Genomic DNA, 17,879 nt, shown 5'->3' on the forward strand with positions numbered 1-17,879 from the left:
ACTTGGAGGGAGGAACCCCTATAGAGTTCCAAGGAGGCCGATCCCCTAAAGAGATCAACCCCAAGTTTAGAATCTGCAAGGGTTCTAACATGTTTTCACTATAACAGGCCAGGTCACATGAAGAAAGAGTGTAGGTTTTGGAAGTGAGAACAGAATAAAATAAAGAAAAATGAGAAAGAGACCAATACAGTTTTTGCTGAAGGTAATATCACTATTGTCTGTGATGAAGGTTGTGTTAGTTTTGTAGCTCAGGACAGTAATTGGGTAATTGACTCTGGTGCTTCATTTCATGTCACTTCTCATGGTGATTTTTTTTAGATCTTACACTACTAGTGATTTTGGTAATGTCAGAATGGGAAACAATGATATATCTAAGATTGTGGGTATTGGAGATATTTGCTTGGAGACCAATATTAGAAGCAAATTGATACTTAAAGATGTAAGACATGTTCCAAATATTCGTCTTAACTTGATATCTACAGGTAGACTTGATGATGAGGGCTTTGCACACTATTTTGGTGAAAGCAAATAGAAACTCATTAAAGGTTCTCTGATTGTGGCAAGAGGAAAGAAACTTAACTCTTTTTATGTCATGGAAGCTAAGCTACACAAAGGAAATATTAATGCAATTCAAAAAGGTAAAAGTATAGATCTTTGGCATAAGAGGCTTGGACATATCAACGAGAAGGGACTTCAAACTCTTGCTAGAAAGCAGTTCTTACCAGAGTTACAAGGTACATCTCTTAAATCTTATGATCATTGCTTAGCTAGAAAAACACATAGAGTTGCATTTCATACATATCCATCATCTAGAAGATCATATGTTATTGATTTAGTTCATATTGATGTTCATACTATGCAAACTAGAACTCTTGGATGTGCTTTTTATTTTGTTACTTTTATTGATGACCATTCTAAAAAAGTGTGGGCTTTTGCTTTGAAATCTAAAGATCAGGTACTCGATGTTTTCAAGGAGTTTTATGTTAGTGTTGAAAGAAAAACTAGCAAAAAACTAAAATGTATTCGATCAGATAATAGTGGCAAGTACAGGGGTCCTTTTGAGAATTATTGCAGGTTCCATAGTATCAGGCTTGAGAAAATAGTTCCTAAAACTCAATAGAATGGTGTGGTAGAAAGGATGAACAGAACAATTGAAGAAAGGATTAGGTGTATGCTTTCCCACACTAAGTTACCAAAGTCATTTTGGGGGGAGGCTATGAGAACTACAATTGATCTGATAAATCTTTCTCCATCAGTTCCTCTAAAAGGTGATGTTCCAGAGAGTATGGAGAGGAAAAGATATATCTTATAATCACTTAAGAGTCTTTGGGTGTAAAGCATTTGTTCATATTCCCAAAGATGAGAGGTCCAAGCTTGATAGTAAAGCAAAATCATGTATCTTCTTGGAATATGGTCATGAAGAGTTTGGGTACAGATTATGGGATCCAGTGAACAAGAAGATTATTACAAGCAAAGATGTTGTGTTTCTTGAAGACCAATTGTTTGATTATGATGATAATATTGAGAAGCCAGAAACCTCTGTTTATATTCCTTGGAGTTTGGGTCTAGTTCCTTCACCTGTAGTTCATAATAATCATGGGGGAGATGAATGTTAGGACTCTAGCTAGGAGAGTCCTAATTAAGAGGGACAATCATGTAAAACCTATCTAAGCCGACCCCTATTAAAGAGATGAAGTGGCCGGCTAGGGTTAGGAGGTTATTTCTTAGAGAAGAATAAGGAGTTGTAAAGGAATAGGAGTCTTGAGTAGGAGTCCTATTATAAGTAGGAGTCTTGAGTAGGAGTCCTATTAGGAGTTGGTTAGAAGTAGGAGTCATAAGTAAGAGTCCTATTAGGAGTTAGGGTTTAGAAGCCCTATAAATAGTCATGTATTCCACCTCTTTTCATAGCAATAGATGAATCTTTTCTGCAGCCTTTGAGCAGCAACTTGGAGGGAGGAACCCCTATAGAGTTCCAAGGAGGCCGATCCCCTAAAGAGATCAACCCCAAGTTTAGAATCTGTAAGGGTTCTAACACCTGATATCAGAGCAGCATTCTTGGAATCTCACTGCCCTTCCACAGCCATCCATCAACCCTCCACAACCACCCAAAGCAATTCCCACAATTGCTTAAAAGATCGTCATCAAATTCTGCCGTCATTTCCACCACCACGGATCATCCTTTGATCTCCCCGTGAATTGCAACAGGTTCTGGTTTTCTACCTTACTGCTGCTGCAATTTAGTTATCCTTATTTGAAAATCCCAAAAAAATTATTCCTATATTGCTGCATAAACTTTTCGTCATAAAGTTTTTCATCTCTACGACGAAAGATATGTTGCAGAATTCCAACCGTATAGCACCGTCTGTTTGATCTTACTACTGTGCTTTTTCTATCCAAATCTCTACGAAATTTTTATGACATCTTTGACATTTTCTAACAGCAGATTTCCTTTGGTTTTGTCAAAAAATTCTTAATATAAACCATTGATATTTTACGCCTAATCTGCTATACTTGAAAATCTGCATTGTAAAATTTCAGCCGCATAGCACTGATTGTTTGATCTTGATACTATGTTGTTTCTATCCAAATCTCTACAAAATTTTTATGATAGCTTTGACACTTCCTAACAGTGGATTTCCATATGATTTCATTAAAAAATTCTCAATATAAACCACTGATCTTTTACGTCCAATATGCTATACTTAAAAATCTGTGCTGTAGAAAATTTCAGCCGCATATTGTTGCCTTAACCCATCTATTTGCAATCTTTTTTGAATGAAATTTCTTATACACTTCATAGATCATCTTGGCTTCCATCTAAGATTGATCTACTAAGAAATTCATATATAAAAACGATTTTGTGTGGCTGCAAATTTTCGTCATAACCCGCTGAAATTTTTTGACGAGAATTCTACAATCACAACTTGCACCAATTTCCTTGCTGTTATACTGCTGAAATTTTCTTGATTAAATTAGATATCCTTGCTGTCATATAAACTGCGATTTTGCTATCAATTCCCTCCTCAATTCTCTCAAGTTTTGGTAGAAATTACATCGAGAAACCATTGTTTCTTCGACGACAATTCTACTCTTACAAGACAGCACATACTTGCTGTAACTTCCACTGATTTCTATCAAACCTTTGCTGCCATCTACCACAGATCCAAAACTTTCATCCACAGCCCTAAAACTCCACTAAACCACACCTTCAAACTGCATCCAAAATAGCCAAAAAATAAGCCTAAACCGTAGCCTACATCCACCAATCCACCAACCCTTTCGACCATCACCTCTCTCAACCAATACATACCTTTAACCTGACAACAAAAGAGAGATCTTAACATCACAGATTTGGCGACATATACTATGGCATCTGAGGAGGTAATCAATGCTAAATTTGAAGCCTTCGAGGTGCGAATGGAGGATAAGATTCGGATGCTCTTTACTGAACTCAGATTGGGCCGACCACTAAGCCCGAAGAAATCACATCAAGGAGAGAGCTTTGCCCAATCACACCAAGCACGAAGATATGACTTCCAAGAGAGGGGAAGCTCTATGACCAACCCCAAGTATCCATGCATGAGAGTGGACTTCCCTAGATGGGAAGAAGGAGACCCAATTGGTTGGATCTCGCGCGCGGAGCGATATTTTCGGTACCATAAAACCGCGGATGCATCTATGGTGAAAATTACAGCTATACATCTTGAAGGGGATGCTATACAGTCGTTTGACTGGTTTGAACATACTTATGGAGTCCTTTCATGGTGACAATTCAAAGAAGGACTGCTGATCTGCTTCAGACCAACCGATTATGAGAATATTGACGGACAACTAGCAAAGATCCGACAAACCTCTACCATTCAAGAGTACCAAACCAGGTTTAAAAGGTTATCTAATCAAACTCATAATTGGTCTCAAAAACAGCTATTGAGGACCTTCATTGAGGGCTTGAAGCCGGAGATCCGAGAAGAAGTTAAAGCGCAACAACCGTATACGCTTATGGCAGCCATCTCTTTCGCACGACATTAAGAGGAGCAATTGAACTATGAAGCTCGGAGGACTAGGGTCGCTCTTCAACCAGTAATATTGAAGCCCTTAACCCCCCCTACTATCGACCAAGTCCCTACACCAAAGAGGTTAACAAGAGAAGAGCTTCGGGAGCGATATGCGAAGGGGTTATGTTGGCATTGTGACGAGTCGTGGAGCCGTGAGCATCGCTGTAGTAAAGGGAGACTTCTTATGATTGAACCGATAGAAGAAGAGGTCATTGAACATCCAAAAGAGAGCCTTGAACATGAAAAAGAAGATGCAGAAGAAGAGCCACAACCGACCGAAGTTACGGTACATACACTAGCTGGCTACTCAAACCCGCAAACGATGAAAGTTGGAGGCCTTCTCAAACAACAACTGATCACTGTTCTCATCGACACGGGCAGCACTAATAACTTCCTAAACAGTAAGGTTGCTGTCCATATGAACTTACCTATTGAGAATTGCAGCAGGTTTGTCGTTAAGGTCACCAACAGACGGATTTTGAAGTGTGATCATAGGTGCCCGTAGGTGAAACTGTTGCTGCAGGACCAAGAGATAATTACAGATTTCTTCCTCCTCCCTCTTGATGATTATGAGGCCATACTCAGAATTAAATGGTTGATGACATTAGGTGATATTTCTTGGAATTTTATGCAACTAATTATAAAATTTTACAGTAAGAAGAAACAGGTGATACTGCACGGGAAACGTAAGGGCAATGTAACGACGATTTGCACACAACAAATGGAGAAGGTTTTGCATAAAGCATGCAGCGACTTTTTAGTACAACTTGAGCAGCAAACTAAGGGAGAGCAAACTAAGGAAGAGCCAACAAAATTTGAAGATCCAAATCTACTTCCTTTGCTTGCTGAATTTTCAGATATATTTGACGAACCGCGCAACCTACCTCTTACCCGTCGGCATGATCATTGTATAACGATTCTTCCAAGAAAATCTCCAGCAAATGCTCAGCCATATCAGTATCCACATCTCCAGAAGGATGAAATAGAAAGGATTGTAAAAGAGATGCTCAAAACAGGAGTTATTCGATCATGTTGCAGCCCCTACTCTTCACCGGTGCTCCTCATACGAAAGAAGGATGGAATATGGCGATTATGTGTTGATTACCGAGCTCTCAATGGTATAACCATCAAGGATAAATACCCTATTCCAGTAGTAGATGAGTTGCTAAGGGAGCACAAATCTTCAGAAAGCTGGACCTTGGATCCGGGTATCATCAAATACGAGTATGCGAAGAAGACATACCAAAAACCACCTTTTGAACACACAACAACCACTATGAATTTTTGCTTTCTTCAAAATAAGGTGGAATAACTTGGGCATATCATATCAGAGGAAGGTGTGGCAGTAGACCCCTTCAAAATTGGAGCAATGCAAAATTGGCTGACCCCGAGGAACATAAAATTGCTACATGGCTTTCTGGGTTTAACAGGCTACTACTGCAAGTTTGTGAAAAACTATGGAGAGATTAGTGCACCACTTACTTCCTTTCTGAAAAAAGATGTCTTCCAATGGTCGGACAGAGCCTCTGCTGCCTTCGACAAACTTAAGGCAGCCATGACGACGACGCCGGTGCTAACAATACCAGATTTCAATCGACCCTTCATTATTGAGGCCGACACATCTGGAGTCAGAATTGGAGTAATTCTCATGCAAGATGGTCGACCACTCGCATACACTAGCAAGGCATTATCTCCCTCCCATCAAAATAAGTCAACATATGATAAGGAGATGCTCGCCATTGTGCGTGCAGCAACGAGGTGGAGACCCTACTTGATTGGTCGACGATTTCAAATTAAAACCGATCATAAAAGCCTCAAGTACTTTTTGGAGCGAAAGATATCATTGTTGAATCTCGGATTTTGATGATGAAGTCAATTGTCATTTGTTGTCTAATCTATGTGTTGAGATAAGTGTGCAGGATTAACTACGATGAAAGATAGACAAGCAGCAGGAGTTGCGCCGGAGTCAAGTTCATGATCACGTTGGGAGTTCGAGAGTTCGACGGAAGTTCGGACGGTCGTCGGAGGTTCTGCGAGAACAGATCCGAGAAGTCCAGAAGCTTGCCAAGCGAAGCTCGTCGGAACTTGCCAAGTGGATCGTCACAAAGTCCAGGAGTTTGCCGGAAGTCCGCAGGAGCATCACCGAGGGTTCATCGGATGATCGATGGAAGTTCGCCGGAAACTCGCCGGAAGGAGCGATTGACGCACCGAAGCAAAGCTGCAGAAGTTGTCTTAGATTTAATCGTAGTTAGCACGATGATTAAGTTGGAAAATGGGAGGTGATCCCATTGGCTTAATCTTGGGGCAATTGGGCCCCTGAAAGATTGAAATTGGGTCGAATGGAATGAACCATTCGGACCCTGATTGCACCAGGAGGTGCAACCGCCCAGGCCAGGAGGTGGCACCGCCTGGGCTAGGCCTCCCAGCGAGACTGGGCGGTGCAACCTCCCCAGCCGGGAGGTGGCACCGCTTGAGCTCAGTCTTCGAGCTAGACTGGGCGGTGCAACCTCCCTGGCAGAGAGGTGGCACCGCCTGAGCTCAGTCTTCGAGCTAGACTGGGCGGTGCAACCTCCCTGGCAGAGAGGTGGCACCGCCTGAGCTCAGTCTTCGAGCTAGACTGGGCGGTGCAACCTCCCTGGCAGAGAGGTAGCACCGCCTGAGCTCGGTCTTCGAGCTCTGCCAGGCGGTGCAACCTCTCCAGTCAAGAGGTGCAACCGCCTGATCCCGGAATTCCGGGATTTAATCGTTTTGAGCTCCAAATTTAAATTGGGTTGGGGCCTATAAATTCCCCATCCATTCAACACTGAAAAGATACAGACCTACACCGAAATCTTGATCTTTTCTGTGATTCTAAGAGCTCAAAAGTGATTGTAAAGCCTTTAAGTCTCCTCCTTCTGTTCTTCAAGTTTTCAGTTGTAAAGTGAGGAGAGAAAGGTCTGTAAAGGTTGTCTCCTGAGCCTGTCAAAAGGAGAGAAACTGTAAAAGGGCAGTTTGGCCTTCACCCATTGAAGGAAGGCCCCTAGTTGACGTCGGCAACCTCGTCGGTGGAGGAAGCCAAAAGTGGAGTAGGTCAGGACTGACCGAACCACTCTAAATCTCTGGTTTGCGTTTATCTTTGAGCACTTTATCTTTACTGCAAACCTCCTCCACTACTACTGCTCTCTGCGCTTTCACGAACAAGTTCTAAGTGCTGTTCTTCCGAATCTGCATTCAGACGTAAAGTCGTGTTTTAGTACATTACAGTTACGTTTTGATTCTGCAGAACTGTCCTCTGTGCTTTTGCAAACGAGTTTCTTTGCAGTTTACACTTACAGTTTGATTCTATTTATAACTGCAAACTGTCTTTTGCAATTTTACGAACGAGTTTCAACATTTAGACGTAAAACTGCATTTAGACGTAAATCGGCTTTCCTCGCACAATCGTCAGATTTCAGTTTACGTTTACGTCTTGATTTCAACTGCATACTGCCCTCTGCGAATATACAAACGAGTTTCAAAGTTCAGACGTAAATCTGCGTCTAAGACGTAAATCTGCGTGTAAGACGTAAATCTGTGTGTAAGACGTAAATCTGCGTTTAGACGTAAATCTGCGTTTAGACGCAAATCTGCGTTTAGACGTAAATCTGTTTTTTGCAGATTACCTTTTGAGCTGTACAACAACAGCACATTGTCTTTATACTTCTGCTCAATCTGTGCTTAGACGCAATCTGCGTTTAGACGCAATCTGCGCTTAGACGCAATCTGCGCTAAGACGCAAATTGCGCTTAGACGCAATCTGAGTTTAGACGCAATCTGCATTTAGACGCTAACTGCGTTTAGATGCTAACTGCGCTTAAACGTAAACTGCACTTAATCATAAGTAATCTTAGAATCGGTTTTTGCATCAAAATAGTCTTTGTCGAACGAACGCAGCCTTCGCTTTTTAATCGCTGAAAAATATCCGCTGCACTAATTCACCCCCCCCCTCTTAGTGCTCTCGATCCTAACAATTGGTATCAGAGCCCGGTTAACTCTCAAAAGGATTAAAACCCAAGAGAGATGGCTTACGCCGGAAACCAAGAGGGTCATTCTATTACACGTCCACCCATGTTTAATGGGACGGACTACACCTACTGGAAGACCCGAATGAGGATCTTTCTTATTTCTATGGATTTTGAACTGTGGAATCTTGTCGAAAATGGTTTTTCAAAGTCTTCTCTTCCAATGATCGATTGGAATGATTTGGAAAAGAAGGCTTTCGCTCTAAATGCAAAGGCTATGAATGCCTTATTTTGTGCACTTGATAAAAACGAGTTTAACCGTGTTTCAACTTGTGAAACTGGATTCGATATTTGGCACACACTCGAAGTGACCCATGAGGGCACAAGTAGAGTAAAAGAGTCAAAAATCAATTTGCTGTTACACTCCTTCGAACTTTTTCGGATGAAACCGAGTGAAACCATTGGCGACATGTTTACCCGTTTCACGGATGTCGTCAACGGTCTAAAAGGACTCGGAAAGAGCTTTTCGGATTTTGAGCTTGTTAATAAGATACTAAGATCCCTTCCTAAGAGTTGGGATCCTAAAGTCACCGCTATTCAAGAGGCAAAAGATCTGCGAAATTTCCCTCTTGAAGAACTAATCGGGTCATTAATGACCTACGAAATGACTTGTAAAGCTCATGAAGAGCAAGAAGACATCCTTCCAAAGAACAGGAAGGATATGGCACTCAAAACTTCAGAATGCCACTTGAGAGAAAACTCAAGTGATGAGGACTGTGATGATGACTTGGCACTTCTAACAAGAAAGTTTAAAAAGTTCTTTAAAAGAAACAAGTTTAAGAATGATGCAAAAAATAAACTTGAACCCAAAAAGGACCAAGTAATCTGCTATGAATGCAAAAAGCCGGGACACTACAAGAGTGACTGTCCCCAAGTCAAGAAAAGAACAACAAAGAAGAAGGCGCTCCAAGCAACATGGGATGATTCAAGCGCATATGAGGAAGAGGAGTCCAACACCGAGCAAGTTGCTCATTACGCCTTAATGGCTATCGGAGAGGAGGTAACGGATTCATTAAATGCTGATTTATCTTTCGATGAATTATTAAATGCTTTCAATGACTTATTTGACGAATGCAAGAGTATAAGTAGAAAATATAAATTGCTGAAAAAGGTGCATGATAGTCTTACTTGTGAGTTTGATAAGTTAAAAGTCGAACATCATGATAGTTTAAATTCATGTATCAAATGTCATGATTTAGAAACTTTACAAAAAGAAAACCTGCTACTCAAGGATACCTTGAAGAAATTCGAGGTTGGTAGCAAGTCGTTGAACATGATCCTTGCAAACAAGGGTCACGTTCCAAAAAGGAGCGGAATTGGATTTGTGAGAAGTCCTCACCAAAATCCAACCTCCTTCATAAAAAGCTCCATCTTACATGTTCAACACCAAACCAAGTGCAACTTTTGTTGCAAATCTGGACATAGGACACATTGTTGTCCATTCAAGAAAATAAGTCCAAACAAACTGATTTGGGTTCCTAAAGGAACCATGATAAACTCGATGCAACAAGATAGAAAATGTAGATCTATTTATGAGGCACCCAAAAGCAAATGGGTACCTAAACATCATCCTTTCTTGTAGAAAACTAAACCATCGCAAGCTAGGAGCAAGAGATGGTACCTTGATAGTGGATGCTCAAGGCATATGACCGGAGATCCATCTCAATTCTCTAAGCTCACTAGCATAGACGAAGGATATGTCACCTTCGGAGACAACAACAAGGGTAAAATCATTGGCAAAGGAACCATAGGTAACAAATCCAACTTCTCTATTGAAGATGTTTTGCTAGTTGATGGTTTAAAACATAACCTCTTGAGCATTAGTCAATTATGTGATAAAGGATATATTATAAGATTTGAATCTAATGCTTGCATCATTGAAAAACCACACAAAAATATATCTATGATTGCATTGAAACAAAATAACGTATACACTATTGACATCAATGATTTGTGTAATGAAATGTGTTTTTCTGCCTTAAATGAGGATGCTTGGATATGGCATAGAAGATTAGGTCATGCTAGCATGAAACTGATCACTCAAATATCATCCAAAGAACTTGTAAGAGGAATTCCTCATATCAAGTTCATCAAGGATAATGTATGTGATGCCTGCCAATTAGGTAAACAAATTAAGAGCAGCTTCAAATCTAAAAATCAAATAAGCACCTCTAGGCCCTTACAATTGATCCATATGGACTTGTTCGGACCAATCTCCACATCGAGTCTAGGAGGTAGCAAATACGCCTTTGTCATTGTTGATGACTATAGCAGATATACATGGACCTACTTCTTAAGACAGAAAAATGAATGCTTTAAATGCTTTACCAAGTTTTGTAAACTTGTTCAAAATGAGAAGGGTTCTATGATTTCGTCAATTAGAAGTGATCATGGTGGAGAATTTCAAAACCATGACTTCCAAGAATTCTGTGAACTCAATGGATACAACCATAATTTCTCTACTCCAAGAAATCCTCAACAAAATGGGGTTGTAGAAAGAAAAAATCGAAATTTACAAGAAATGGCAAGAACCATGTTGAATGAACATAGCCTACCCAAATATCTTTGGGCCGAAGCCGTAAACACTGCATGTTATATTTTAAATAGAGTACTAGTAAGACCCTTACTCACCAAAACTCCTTATGAGTTATGGAATAACAAAAAACCCAATGTTTCATATTTTAAAGTCTTTGGGTGTAAGTGTTTTATCTTAAATGAAAAGGATAACTTAGGAAAATTTGATGCTAAATCCGATGAAGGAATCTTTCTTGGTTATTCTTCGGTTTCTAAAGCTTTTCGTATCTTCAATAAAAGAACTTTAATTATTGAAGAATCCATTCATGTTGTTTTTAATGAGATTTTCGAAACTAAGAAAAATGATCTTGATGATGATGTTAATTTTGATTCCTTAAATTTAAATGAAACCCCTTCTCTAACTAGCAACTTGGATGCATCCACTTCCGAAACATCCTTACCCAAGGATTGGAAGTATGTAGATGCTCATCCTAAGGAGCTAATATTAGGAGACACATCAAAGGGGGTTCAAACACGATCTTCTTTTAAAAATTTTTGTGCCAACGCCGCCTTTCTCTCCCAAATTGAACCCAAATGTGTTGATGAAGCCATGAAAGATGATTCATGGATTATCGCAATGCAAGATGAATTGAATCAATTTGAGAGAAATGAGGTGTGGACGCTTGTTCCTAGGCCAAATGACCATTTAGTTATTGGTACTAAATGGGTCTTTAGAAACAAGCAAGATGAAAATGGTATCGTGGTTAGAAACAAGGCTAGATTAGTGGCCAAAGGTTTCAACCAAGAAGAAGGTATCGATTACGAAGAAACCTTCGCACCTGTGGCTCGATTGGAAGCCATAAGGATGCTCCTTGCCTACGCTAGTTGTAATAATTTTAAGTTATTTCAAATGGATGTTAAAAGCGCTTTTCTAAATGGTTTTATTTCTGAAGAAGTTTATGTTGAACAACCTCCTGGATTTGAAAATAATAGCCTCCCTAATCATGTGTTTAGATTAACTAAAGCTCTCTATGGTTTAAAACAAGCCCCAAGGGCTTGGTATGAGAGACTTAGTTCTTTTCTCATTGAAAATAATTTCATAAAAGGCAAGGTTGATACTACATTGTTTATCAAGAATTTTGAAAATAATTTTCTCATTGTTCAGATTTATGTTGATGATATCATCTTTGGCTCTACAAATGAATCTCTATGTGAATCTTTTGCTAAAACTATGAGTCTTGAATTCGAAATGAGCTTAATGGGAGAATTAACATTCTTCTTAGGCTTACAAATCAAACAACTAAGCAATGGCATCTTTATTAGTCAAACTAAATATGCCATGAATTTATTAAAAAGGTTTAATATGAACAACTCAAAGGCTAGTAACACTCCTATGAGCACCTCCACTAAGTTAGAAACTGATGAAAGTGGAGAAAGCTTTGATCAAAAAACTTATAGGGGTATGATAGGAAGTTTACTTTACCTCACTGCAACCAGACCAGACATCATGTTCAGTGTAGGACTTTGTGCTAGATTTCAATCAAACCCTAAGATATCTCATCTCAAAGCAGTTAAAAGAATATTTAGATATCTTAATGGTACCACAAATCTAGGATTATGGTACCCAAAATCAGAGAATTTTGAGTTAATTGCTTATGCTGATGCTGACTTTGCTGGCTGTAGATTAGATAGAAAAAGCACATCAGGATCATGTCAATTTTTAGGACATGCCCTTGTTTCCTGGTCATCAAAGAAACAAAACTCGGTTGCACTATCAACAACCGAAGCTGAATATATTGCAGCAAGTGCATGCTGTGCACAAGTTGTATGGATGAAAAATACCTTAGAAGATTATAAAGTTCATCTCAAAAATATTCCAATTAAATGTGATAACACAAGTGCAATATGCTTAACCAAGAATCCTATACAACACTCAAGAACAAAACATATTGATATCAGACATCACTTTATACGAGATCATGTCACCAATCATGACGTAACCATAGAGTTCATTGATACTAAATATCAACTAGCTGACATTTTTACAAAACCTCTAAGTGAAAAACAATTTGACTTCATTAGAAGAGAATTAGGAATGTTGATATGTCCGAATACTTAAATTTGTTAAAATTATTTTTCGGACTATATTGTATGATCAAATCACTTGATTGCCATGTCTCTATGATTATATGCAACAAAATCTTCTCCGAATGCATCTTATTTTTCGAATGCTATGAACCAGATTTTTCGAATGCATCAGATACACTTTCATGAAAAATAAGTATCTGAAATAGATTTGATGAAGTGATTCATGTGTATGTATTCCATCCTGCAAAATCTTTACATGGACAATGGATTATAACACAAAGGGGAAGAAGTATTTAGAGCAATCTATGTGAAATTCCTCTATAAGCTTGCTTTGATTAATTTCCTGGTATCATGATTATTATGCTTTTTGTTGATGACAAAGGGGGAGATATATATATGAATTGATAAACACTGCCATACTATAAGTGATGCTATAAACACTGCTATGATTATGCCATCCTTGCATCACCAAGAGATACAAAAACATGTGCTAAAGTTTGCATTATGCCCTGAGTTGATATGTTATCATGTGAAGAAAATGCAAAAACTTACTAGTATATTTCAAATGTATGCATCATGTAATAGTGCTTCACAGCTTTATATGATAATGTTCATACTACATGATGAATGGTTACAAACACAATCATACAAATCTGATGATGTATGTCAAGCCCTGACATCATCTTTGAAGAGATACATCATGATGAGTATCATGATGGGAGTATTGATAAGTTTAACTGATCTAACTTATCAATACGTCACTTGAATTCTTAGGTCTTGAATTCAAGGTTGACTTATCTCAACTATGGCATATAGACAGGGGGAGTTAAGGATAACTCCATTATCAATTGATTGTCATCATCAAAAAGGGGGAGATTGTTGAATCTCGGATTTTGATGATGAAGTCAATTGTCATTTGTTGTCTAATCTATGTGTTGAGATAAGTGTGCAGGATTAACTACGATGAAAGATAGACAAGCAGCAGGAGTTGCACCGGAGTCAAGTTCATGATCACGTTGGGAGTTCGAGAGTTCGACGGAAGTTCGGACGGTCGTCGGAGGTTCTGCGAGAACAGATCCGAGAAGTCCAGAAGCTTGCCAAGCGAAGCTCGTCGGAACTTGCCAAGTGGATCGTCGCAAAGTCCAGGAGTTTGCCGGAAGTCCGCAGGAGCATCACCGAGGGTTCATCGGATGATCGATGGAAGTTCGCCGGAAACTCGCCGGAAGGAGCGATTGACGCACCGAAGCAAAGCTGCAGAAGTTGTCTTAGATTTAATCGTAGTTAGCATGATGATTAAGTTGGAAAATGGGAGGTGATCCCATTGGCTTAATCTTGGGGCAATTGGGCCCCTGAAAGATTGAAATTGGGTCGAATGGAATGAACCATTCGGACCCTGATTGCACCAGGAGGTGCAACCGCCCAGGCCAGGAGGTGGCACCGCCTGGGCTAGGCCTCCCAGCGAGACTAGGCGGTGCAACCTCCCCAGCCGGGAGGTGGCACCGCCTGAGCTCAGTCTTCGAGCTAGACTGGGCGGTGCAACCTCCCTGGCAGAGAGGTGGCACCGCCTGAGCTCAGTCTTCGAGCTAGACTGGGCGGTGCAACCTCCCTGGCAGAGAGGTGGCACCGCCTGAGCTCAGTCTTCGAGCTAGACTGGGCGGTGCAACCTCCCTGGCAGAGAGGTAGCACCGCCTGAGCTCGGTCTTCGAGCTCTGCCAGGCGGTGCAACCTCTCCAGTCAAGAGGTGCAACCGCCTGATCCCGGAATTCCGGGATTTGATCGTTTTGAGCTCCAAATTTGAATTGGGTTGGGGCCTATAAATTCCCCATCCATTCAACACTGAAAAGATACAGACCTACACCGAAATCTTGATCTTTTCTGTGATTCTAAGAGCTCAAAAGTGATTGTAAAGCCTTTAAGTCTCCTCCTTCTGTTCTTCAAGTTTTCAGTTGTAAAGTGAGGAGAGAAAGGTCTGTAAAGGTTGTCTCCTGAGCCTGTCAAAAGGAGAGAAACTGTAAAAGGGCAGTTTGGCCTTCACCCATTGAAGGAAGGCCCCTAGTTGACGTCGGCAACCTCGTCGGTGGAGGAAGCCAAAAGTGGAGTAGGTCAGGACTGACCGAACCACTCTAAATCTCTGGTTTGCGTTTATCTTTGAGCACTTTATCTTTACTGCAAACCTCCTCCACTACTACTGCTCTCTGCGCTTTCACGAACAAGTTCTAAGTGCTGTTCTTCCGAATCTGCATTCAGACGTAAAGTCGTGTTTTAGTACATTACAGTTACGTTTTGATTCTGCAGAACTGTCCTCTGTGCTTTTGCAAACGAGTTTCTTTGCAGTTTACACTTACAGTTTGATTCTATTTATAACTGCAAACTGTCTTTTGCAATTTTACGAACGAGTTTCAACATTTAGACGTAAAACTGCATTTAGACGTAAATCGGCTTTCCTCGCACAATCGTCAGATTTCAGTTTACGTTTACGTCTTGATTTCAACTGCATACTGCCCTCTGCGAATATACAAACGAGTTTCAAAGTTCAGACGTAAATCTGCGTCTAAGACGTAAATCTGCGTGTAAGACGTAAATCTGCGTTTAGACGTAAATCTGCGTTTAGACGCAAATCTGCGTTTAGACGTAAATCTGTTTTTTGCAGATTACCTTTTGAGCTGTACAACAACAGCACATTGTCTTTATACTTCTGCTCAATCTGTGCTTAGACGCAATCTGCGTTTAGACGCAATCTGCGCTTAGACGCAATCTGCGCTAAGACGCAAACTGCGCTTAGACGCAATCTGAGTTTAGACGCAATCTGCATTTAGACGCTAACTGCATTTAGACGCTAACTGCGCTTAAACGTAAACTACACTTAATCATAAGTAATCTTAGAATCGGTTTTTGCATCAAAATAGTCTTTGTCGAACGAACGCAGCCTTCGCTTTTTAATCGCTGAAAAATATCCGCTGCACTAATTCACCCCCCCCCTCTTAGTGCTCTCGATCCTAACAATCATCCCCTGAGCAGTCAAACTGGGTAACAAAACTTCTTGGATTTGATTATAAAATAACTTACAAAAAGGGGAAAGAGAATGTTCTTGTAGATGCGCTTTCGCAGCTATCCAAGCAAGCTGAAGTTTTGGCCATTTCACTTCCGACCAGCGACCTCCTTGAGGATATTAAGATGGAATGACAGGAAGATTCAGAGACTAGTAAGATTATAAAAAAATTGGAGGAAGCACCAAGCTTCGTAGCTCATTACAATTGGGACTCAAAAGAATTACACTATAAGGGACGCATTGTGCTTATGATAAATTCTACTTGCATCTTCACGAGTAGATTTTGGACAAAGTTATTCCATATGCAGGGTACTAAATTGAAAAAGAGTATGACATATCACCCACAAACCGACGGCCAGAAGGAAGTTGTAAATAGGTGCTTGGAGACAGCCCAAAGCCACCCACCAAATATGACTACCCAAGGAGAACTTCAGACTCAGCCAAGTGCCATTATTGATCGACGGATTGTGACTCGACGACGACGATCCACTACTGAATTGCTAATACAATGGGCAAACCTACTAACAGAAGATGCCACTTGGGAGAACTATGATGACTTGAAGATCAAATTCCCAAAATTCATGAATCGTCAGCCTCGAGGACAAGGCTGATTTGAAGAGGGTGGGTTTATTAAGACTCTAGCTAGAAGAGTCCTAATTGAGAGGGACATTCATGTAAAACCTACCTAAGTCGACCCCTATTAAAGAGATGAAGTGGCCGGCTAGGGTTAGGAGGTTATTTCTTAGAGAAGAATAAGGAGTTGTAAAGGAATAGGAGTCTTGAGTAGGAGTCCTATTAGGAGTTGGTTATAAGTAGGAGTATTGAGTAGGAGTCATATTAGGAGTTGGTTAGAAGTAGGAGTCTTAAGTAAGAGTCCTATTAGGAGTTAGGGTTTAGAAGCCCTATAAATAGTCATGTATTCCACCTCTTTTCATAAGCAATAGATGAATCTTTTCTGCAGCCTTTGAGCAGCAACTTGGAATTTGGGTCCAGTTCCTTCACTTGTAGTTCATAATAATCATGGGGGAGATGAACAAGAAGATTGTGGTGAGAATACCAGTGATGATACACCTATAGTTGATGATGTTGAACTAATTGAACAAGCACCTCCACCTCCAATTGAGATTATATTGAGAAGATCCACTAGAGAGCGACAACCATCTACCAGATATCCTCCACATGAGTATGTTATGCTTACTGACGGGGAAGAGCAAGAAACTAATAGTCATAGGTGCCTAGCAAGCCAATCACGTGAGTGATGACACGTGTGACTTGATACAGAATCTTTTTGCTTTTTATATTTTGGTGTATATCACTTTATAACTATTGCATATATGCATATATATATTGTGATGTCCTTGGATTTGTGCAATTGGAATCGGATCGTGATGAGACCATGATAATGAGATCGATTCACATTTAAACACTTATACTAAATAATCCTGGTCATAGGTTACTCGAGAGAGACATCATGATAATCGGACAGACTGGTGTGCTGTATACCCGTCCATATAATGGATGCAGCTAGTCTCATAGCTGCTCGTATAGGGACACTAGGGATACAGTACATGTGCTCATTGGAGAATGAGTTCACTGATTGATCCGCTTACGGAATGCTGGATGGTTGATGATGCCTTATTGTCAGACAATGATTCCGTAGTCTTAGTGGTGTATCTAGTCCTTAGACTTGAGTCACCAAGGATGTCCTGTATGAGTGCTCCACTCTTTGATACCAGACTTATAGGTTTGGCTGTCCCAGATCTAGTACAACTGGTCATTGGGAGTGGTAGTCGACCTTACGAGGGCTATTGAGTGTCGATAGAGGATCATCCACTCTCGGCGTCATGAGAGGAATATCCCACGTGTTCTTGCTCAGACAAATCCCTGGCCAAGGTCATTCGGGTTGAGAGAGAAAGAGTTCTTCGAGAGAATCCGATTAGAGCGAGACTCGAGTAGAAACCGTATGGGTCTGACAACACCATGCTCGATATACAGTCTCTGGGATTTTAGATGGATGAGGGACTATAGGTACACGGTAACTGAGGACAGACAGGTCCAATGGATTGGATTCCCCTGTATCGTTTGGGGACTACGACGTAGTGGCCTAGTACGTCCGTAGTCGATGAGTCAAGT

The sequence above is a fragment of the Musa acuminata genome, chromosome BXJ3-6, assembly GCF_036884655.1.
Source record: "Musa acuminata AAA Group cultivar baxijiao chromosome BXJ3-6, Cavendish_Baxijiao_AAA, whole genome shotgun sequence".
Classification (NCBI taxonomy): domain Eukaryota; kingdom Viridiplantae; phylum Streptophyta; class Magnoliopsida; order Zingiberales; family Musaceae; genus Musa; species Musa acuminata.